Source organism: Mus pahari, chromosome 14 (genome assembly GCF_900095145.1).
Source record: "Mus pahari chromosome 14, PAHARI_EIJ_v1.1, whole genome shotgun sequence".
In the NCBI taxonomy this organism is placed as follows: domain Eukaryota; kingdom Metazoa; phylum Chordata; class Mammalia; order Rodentia; family Muridae; genus Mus; species Mus pahari.
In genome coordinates, this window is record NC_034603.1 from 27,460,112 (window position 1) to 27,468,167 (window position 8,056).

General features: G+C 46.9%; 1 protein-coding gene across 1 annotated transcript in view; it reads right to left on the reverse strand.

Moving 5' to 3' along the window:
• Snap47 (synaptosome associated protein 47) overlaps positions 1-8,056 on the reverse strand; it is a 41,914-nt gene that overhangs the window by 33,427 nt on the left and 431 nt on the right. The gene's annotated exons all lie outside the window — the stretch shown is intronic.

Sequence of the window (8,056 nt, forward strand, 5' to 3'; positions counted from 1 at the left end):
AGAGAAACCCTGTCTAAAAAAAAAAAGGGGGGGGGGGAAGAGACATGGGAAAACATTAAGGAAACAAACAGTTGTACTATGGGAATTTCAATTTCAGAAAATATAAGGGAAAAGGCACTACAACTTTATTTATTAAAGTAACAGCTGAAAACTCCTAAAGATTTTTGTCTTAGTCATTGTTCTATTGTTATGAAGAGACATCTTAACCAAGGTAACTCTTTATAAAGGCAAGCATTTAATTGGGGACTTGCTTAGTTTCAGAGGCATAGTTCACTACCATGGAGGAAGCATGGTGGCCCACATGGTACTGGAGAAGTAGCTGGGAGCTTTATATCCTGATCCACAGATACACACACACACACACACACACACACGCACACACACACAGACTGTTACAAGCTTTTGAAACTTCAAAGCCCACCCCCCGATGACACACTTTCTCCTTGTCAGGCTACTTATGTGAGCTATTCGCATTCAAATCCCCACCTCTCCCCTTACCTTCCTATGGATTTGTTCATATTAGGGGAGTGACCTCCCACGGAGCTGCATCTCCTACCCTGAAGCTTTCAATGGGATGCGGACATTCAGATCCATGGAGTTCAAAGAATTCCCAAAACAAGCTTCCCCAGGGAATACAAAAGTTAAAATGTCAAAAGTACAAGATGAAGACAGAATTTTCTACTACCCTACAGAAACGGACAAATGAACTCATTCCTAGAGAAGCATTTCTGAAACACTACCCAACCCAGAAGAAGCACATTATGGGAAAGGATGAATACAGTGGTGCCTGGGGAGGCTAAGGGGGGGAGGCTGAAGGAATACTTTTCTTAGCTATTTTATTAGGCTCTTATATCTATTACCCTTCCAACCCTTGGTCCACACTCATCTCTGTTAGAGGGGAAGGGGGGGTGTCAATCTCCTATTGATTAGGGGCATAGGATTTCTTGGGGGAAGTCCAGTCTTTGTCATCAGGATAGCCAATTTCTTCTGAAAACCAAACCACAACAATGAACAGGAGCAGGAGAAGCAGGAGCCAGCCTTAGTTTTTACTATCTGGTTAGAGTTCGTCTCAGACAATATAGGTACAGAAACAAGCAGACATAATAGGGAAGAGGAGGAAAGAAAAGATGAAGAAAGGAAACTTAGGCCACACTTAAGATATACAAAAGTGCCAGGGAAAAACAAAATGGCGACTCTTCTCTGCTAACCTAGCTCACGTTCTTCAGCTATATCCCAGAGCTCTGCTCCATGACAGCCGCAGGAGCAGACCCATATTCCTCAATACGTGTCTAGGGTTATAACCAGTCACTCCTACATCAGCAAATCCCAGCTCCACCAGCTCCAGGACCTGAGCTAGGGTGTTCCTGGAAGAAAGTTGCCCAACTAGCTGTGAGAAGTTTATCATCGCAAATAAGAGAAAAGAAGACAAAGTTATTTTTTAGAAAAGGATTTCAGAGATAACTCCAAGTTGTAGAGGACAACCAGATCCTATGCAGAGCCTGAGCCAGGCCTCCTAACAACCTGTTCTTGGCTAGACCAAGGGGAACCACAGTGTTTAAAACAAACAAAACACCTCGAATGCTTACCTCAGGAAGGCTCCATGAGAAACAGCCAGGAAGTTTACAGCCTGATGTCACTGGAAAAGTGGGGGAGATTTTCTCAGCTGCAGGAGACACTTCCTTCTGTATAGAAGGGGGCTTTGTCTTTCTGAGGGAGGGGTTCAGAAGTCGAGTCTACATTATGAACCCCTCCCTGGCACACCAAGGCCACACCAGTGGCAATGTCTTCTACCTGGGTAAACCACAGTAAGTCATAGGCAACAAATCCCTGAGCTAGGAAGCCTGTGCCTAAGCCTTCCACCATAATGCCTGGGAATGCAGGGAGCAGGTGCTGATAGCGTCATGCCTCAAAAGACCTGCCTATACTCCAGTAAGACTAGTGGTCACAGGCTGGAGTACCTCCAGACCATGCATGTGACCTCTAGACCCTTGAAAGTCATTGGTGGGGCTGGAGCAATGGCTCAGCTGCTCTTCCAGAGGACCCATGTTTGAGTCTCAGCACCTGAATAGTGGCTCATGACTATCTCCTGTCCCAGGGGATCCGATGCCCTCTTCTGACCTCCAAGGGTACTGCATACATGTGGTGCACATTTATGCAGGCAACACACCCATACACAAAATAATAGCTTTAACAAGTATAGGCATGTACCTCTCAGAATTAGAGGACCCACTTTAGCCTAGCCACGGTTTCTAAGGCTATGGAAATTGTTAAAAGCAGGGAGCCACAAGACACAGAAAGTATTACTCAGGTTCTAAAGAGTCTTGTCTCATTCTGGCTGGAAGGGACTTCCTATCAATCAGTTGTAAGCAAACATGTCCAAGAGACAGTGGCTTGTTCAATATCTAGGTCCAGATAAGGAAAAAAACCATCAAACTCAGTTTCTCCAACATTACTATCACACACACACACACACACACACACACACACACACACTTCCACTGCAACCTTATCTACTTAAGACAGCCTGTTCCTAAGCCAGTCTTCACTCAGATGCCAATGCCAAGCCCAAGCTCTACCTGACCCACGGCTGGTAAGTCAGGGTCTACCATCCTCTCAGACTGGATTCAGTTTCTCAAACGGCATATACAACTCAGAAAAACACTTAGGGTTCCGAGCTGATTTTAAGGGTACTAAAATGGATGCAGATGAACAAATGTACAGGGCCAGGTATAAAGAAGGGAAAAGGCTTCCCTGGCCTCCCTGGAAGTTGTGAGTAGTCGGCTATTAGGAAGCCTACCTCTGTGGCCGTCAGTCTACCCACGGAGGCTTCACCACATGAGTGTGACGGATTCAAACCACTAGTCATGCATGAGCCAGGCAACCTTCGGCACCTCTTCCTTCTTTGAGGCCTGGGAGTAAGACTGACCTCCCTATCCTCTGAACGTGCCCTGGATCTTCAATGACCAGTTCCCCTGTACCTGGGACTGCTGGCCCGCAGAAGACACTTCCCTTCCCAGGATTTTAGGAGTCATTTTCCAGGAGACAAGATAGCACACTACTGCATTGCTAGACACCAAGAAAAGCTTGTGTCAGCTCCACAAGGTTGTTCAAGAGCAGAGCACGGGGGATTCTCCACGAGTGGGCAGTGAGATTATCCACACTTTCCCCAGCAAATTCCCACAGCCAGCCGCAGCGGAGCTCACTGTGGTTCCAGCTGCCACTCCTCCGCTCCTCCGGCTCCACCACAGTTTTATGACTTGGGAAAAGTTACCTCACCTTCTGGACCTCTGTTGACCCTCTGGTAAAATAACTAAAAGACCTCAAACTCATTCAAAGATTCAAAGAGGAAAGGACAGAGAACCAAAAGTTGAGGAGAGGACCAGCAAGCACCTGTCACATGACATGACAATGAGTACAAGTGCCGTGCCCAGGACTGAGGGATTTCAGAGAAACACGTGGCCACGACTTTTCCTACCCAGATTTCCAGGATGTCTTTTCCAGAAAGCCAAAATAAACAGATATCCAGTGGAAGGGCAGAAAGGAGAAAGCTGCTCCCACCCAGGAGGGAGAAGCTGCCCATGCGTGGTTAGACCCCGTGGCCTTCCTACTTGCCCCCATTGAGTCCTCAAGAGGCTCCCGCTCCCCTTGAAGCTGGACCCACCCCACCCACCTCAGCATCACTGACTTCACTCTTCTCTGCACCAGGCCTATGAACCTGGCTCCAGGGCCACCCAAGAGCTTTAGGCTTAGGAGCCATGAGCCCTATAGTTACTGTCACTGACAACCAGAGGTTAACACATAACTGAGGGGTGTGGCCGTGCCAAGGAGCTTCATCTACAATATTCTAGAAACTGGACATGGGCTATGGGTTTGTAGTCAATCCCATTTACTTTATCAACACAAAAAGCACAGCTCTCACCTTAAATAGAATTAACAGATGTTTCTTCTGGAGCCATTTTGAGTGACCAGGGTCCAGTAACACAGACTTAGGTTACCCCAAATCCCATGTTCCAAAGTGGAAGCAGTTTCATGGAGTTTTATAAAACAAAGGAAGTCATAAGTCAAGGCAAAGGTAAAGATGTGTCAATGGACTCGTCAGAGACGCGCCACAGCAGATGGAGATGCTGTTCTCTAAGCCTCAGATGTTACCTGATGGCACTCCTCGCTTTAGGTTTGGTAGAAGCTGGTGGTCTGTTAGGTCAATAGATGCCAAAGTTTTTCCAACCTGTCCACGTCATTATAGTTTTAGTAAGAGACTACTTACCAGAAATTCCCCTTAAGAACTTCATCAGTTCGCAGCCCACTATAAATCTCCTAGTTAAGCCAGGCACAGTAGCAAACACCTTTGATTCTAGCACTTGGGACGCAGAGACAGAGGTAGCTCTGGTCTACAGAGTGAATTCCAGGACAGCCAGGGCTACACAGAGAAACCCTGTCTCAAACAACAACAAGAAGTCTCCAAGGGATAGCATATATATATATATATATATATATATATATATATATATATATATATATATACCCTCCCTCAGATGCCATCATCCCTTTCAGTTACTGCCCCCACTGTGAGACACAAAGATCTAAGAGTCAAGGCTGACTTCATCCAATCCTATCTACCAAGTCCATGAGCTCCCAAGGCTTCAACTGAGACTTCTGGTTGCCGGACAAGCATCTTCATAACGCACCTTACAGGCATCTCCAACAGACTAGCCCCACAGCCAGCTCATTTAGTCATCTGCTGGGTAGCTCATACTGGTCTAGGCCCTGGCAATGTTTCTCTCTCTCTCTCTCTCTCTCTCTCTCTCTCTCTCTCTCTCTCTCTCTCTCTCATATCTATCTTTCTTTCTTTCTTCTCCTCTTCTTCTCCCTCTCCTTCTCCTCCTTTTTTTGTAACAAAAATTCTGTTGGAACCAAGAGTTTCTGGATCCCTCTTCCACATCTTCTTAAACCCATAGTAAATCCTGGTCTAACAGACCTGGCAGACATGAAAATATCTTAAAGAGGCAATTGTTCCTTTCAATCCAACTATCAAAGTGTTAAAACAAAGGCCCCCAGAGAAATGGGTATCTCCCCGGGAATCTCAAGCTGGGAGAAAGAAAAGGCACCAGTCAGAAGGGGGCCTGCCCCCCAGAAAGAGATTTCACATAATTTTAACAACTTGTTAGACCACCTTACAGAAGGAGACTAAAGTCCAGACAAGGATGGATTAACAGTGTGTGTGGCCACACCTGTACTGCTCAGGTATGCAAATCTTCAGCCTTCTAATCTCACTTTAGGACTTGGTGGTTCATCAGATCTCTTTGTGCCTCTTCCAATGTGGCCACACTGAATAAATCTTTTTCTTTTTTCACTTTTAGCTTGGCTAGGTTCAAGTCCAACCCTGCCCACTCTAATGGGCTCTGAGCTTCCCTCTGCTGCCCCCCCCCTTCGAGCCATCTCAAGGCTCCCCACTGTCCTGTCTCTGAATTGCTTTTCTACCCTAAAGCTTCGATTTAAAGAGTACCTTTACCCTTTCTAATGCCCACTACCAACCACAGCACTCCAGCCAGAACTCAGAGAGCTTTCCCAATGCAACTCAGCATGTGCACCAAGGGTCACCTGCCCAGAATCGAGTCTTGTGCACACTGCATGGACACCCCATGGACACACAGTGACTGGACACCCCATGGACACACAGTGACTGGGCCCTCCAGAGATGCTCTGCTCCTGAATTCTCTGTGTGTTATCTGCCTTTGTAAGGTTGTAACTTGCCTTCACCAGGACAGGTACAGAATAGTTAGCTCTGAGAGGACCCTGTGTGAGAGACACACAATTACTGTGGGAAGTCATGGCAGGCAACTCCTGGGTGTCAAGCAAATTCACATAAATGACGTTCTTGGGGAATAGGCCCACGTCACTGTGACTCCTAAAACACTGGGATTGGCATAATGGGTCTCTTTCAGCATTTCCACCACACATGTGCCCTTGAGTAAAACTCAATAGCAAGTAAACAGCCTATTTTTAGTTAATTTCCAAAGAAACAGAAGACGCAACGTTTTGCACACCTTCCCATTACAAGGCTGAGCGGGAGAACAGTGGGGCAGTGTGTCCGAGCGGGGGCGGCAAGACTGGCTTTTTCCATTACCTGCCCTCCTGCTCTGTAGCAGACCCTCTTTCCACTCCCTCAGAAGTTCCCATCCCCACCCTTCGAGGCTCAGGCATGCTGTCTGAGGATGTTTCGAGCAAACACCACAGCCTAGCTGCAGGGCATGCTCTAGAAATTCAGAGAGAGAAATGAGACCATGTAGTGTTTCCACCTCCCCTCCCCAGGGTGCCAACTCCAATCCTTTCCTGTTTTCTTCTGGGGTGGCTCTGCCCAGGATGCGCAGTTTCCATAGGTCTGTGTGGGCTGGGGATGTGTATCACCAGCACTTCCCAGCTGGAGGTAGAGAGGCAACTTCATGGGCACACACCTGGGTTTCAGGCCTCTCGCCAGGCAGGTCTCACATAATTGACACTGTGACTAACACCCAGGGGCCAGCTATCATGTGAAGACCTGGATTACAGCACTAACTACACAGGGCACAAGGGCCCATGTTCCTGTTACAGTGCTACGGGCTAGGTTGCCCCAGAGCTCTTGAGGGTTATATACCTGCTGGCCCTGACCTCTTTCTTGCTCGTGGACACTGGTCTCAGATACTCAAGCAGAGAAGTGATTCCTATTTGGAGTTCATACTTTCCCAGAAAAAAACAAACTATGTATTTTACCTCTACTCTCATGTCCTAGTCAGGACAGGATCCTGGGACCCTAAAAGGGTCCTCATCAGTGGACTCCAGAAGGAGAACGCCCTAAATCCAGTTCAGCTCTGACAATGTCTGTCCCAAGGGTGGGGTTCTGTCTCCCAAGATGTCCCTACATTGGTGCAGATGCAAGCCCAGGTTGTACTATCACTCTGATGGCCAGCACCTAGAAATCAGGGTTCCAGAGAAGCTCCTGGATTTGGAGTTCCCCTAGAAGTTCCTATTACTCAGAAAGCCACCAACTTCTATTTACTATTAAGACATTACACGGGGTATAAAAAGAAGTAAGAGGCCAAGTCTGAGAAGAACCAGCCCTCACCTCGCCAAGCACATAGGATCCTCTGAAAGGGCCTTTTAGGGGTGTTATGGACATTTCATTACATGGACATGACTGATGAGACACTGACCACTGATGACCCACTCAACCTTTAGCCCTAGAAGCTGAGGGCTGGGCTCAAAGTCCCCACCCTCTGACCTTACTCAGGTCTTTCAGTGAGCCACTCCATCTGGAATCTACCCTACTGGCTGTTGAATGGTGTTGGACTCATTAGCATGCAAAATGGCATTTATCAGCTCAACCTGTCCAGGAATTTTTAACAATTATATGCCAAGGAGGAGATTTAAAAAAAAAAAAAAAAAAAACGAAAATGATGTTTCCAAATATAACATGCTGCCAATGCAGGGAAAGAGGGAAGAGCACCCCAGGGAGAGGGAGGGGGTAACAGGGATAAAATGTATAAATACATGAATACCTGGGGAAAAAAAAAAACCTGGATCAATACCAGATTTAGTGATTACATGTGAATGGAATTCTGGGTGCGTTGGGGTTTTATTGTTGTTGTTATTGTAACCTGGCTTTTTTTCTTTTGGAGCTCAGTCTTGATTTGTGGTTCACGTTGGCCTAGAACCTGGGAACCTTTCCGTTTCAGCATCCCCAGTACTGGGATCACAGGCGTGCACCACGAGTCCTGGCATCGATGTTTCTCTTCACTTGAATTTCTCTATGAGCTGTCATCTCCTACCATGACCTAGCCGCAACAGAGCTCCAGACGGACCACAAGCGTCACGGTGAAGGCCACAATAGGCGAGTTAGGCCAAACAAGCCTCCGCCTCGTTTCTATCCTTCCCCTCTTCCCAATGCATACATACCTCTCTACCTGAACCTCAGCATCTCCCAAAGAGCTCATTTTCTCCTTTTTAATTTTCCCCCCGAATGCATACCTCTCTACCTGAACCTCAGCATCTTCCAAAAAAAAAAAAAAAAAAAAAAAAAAAA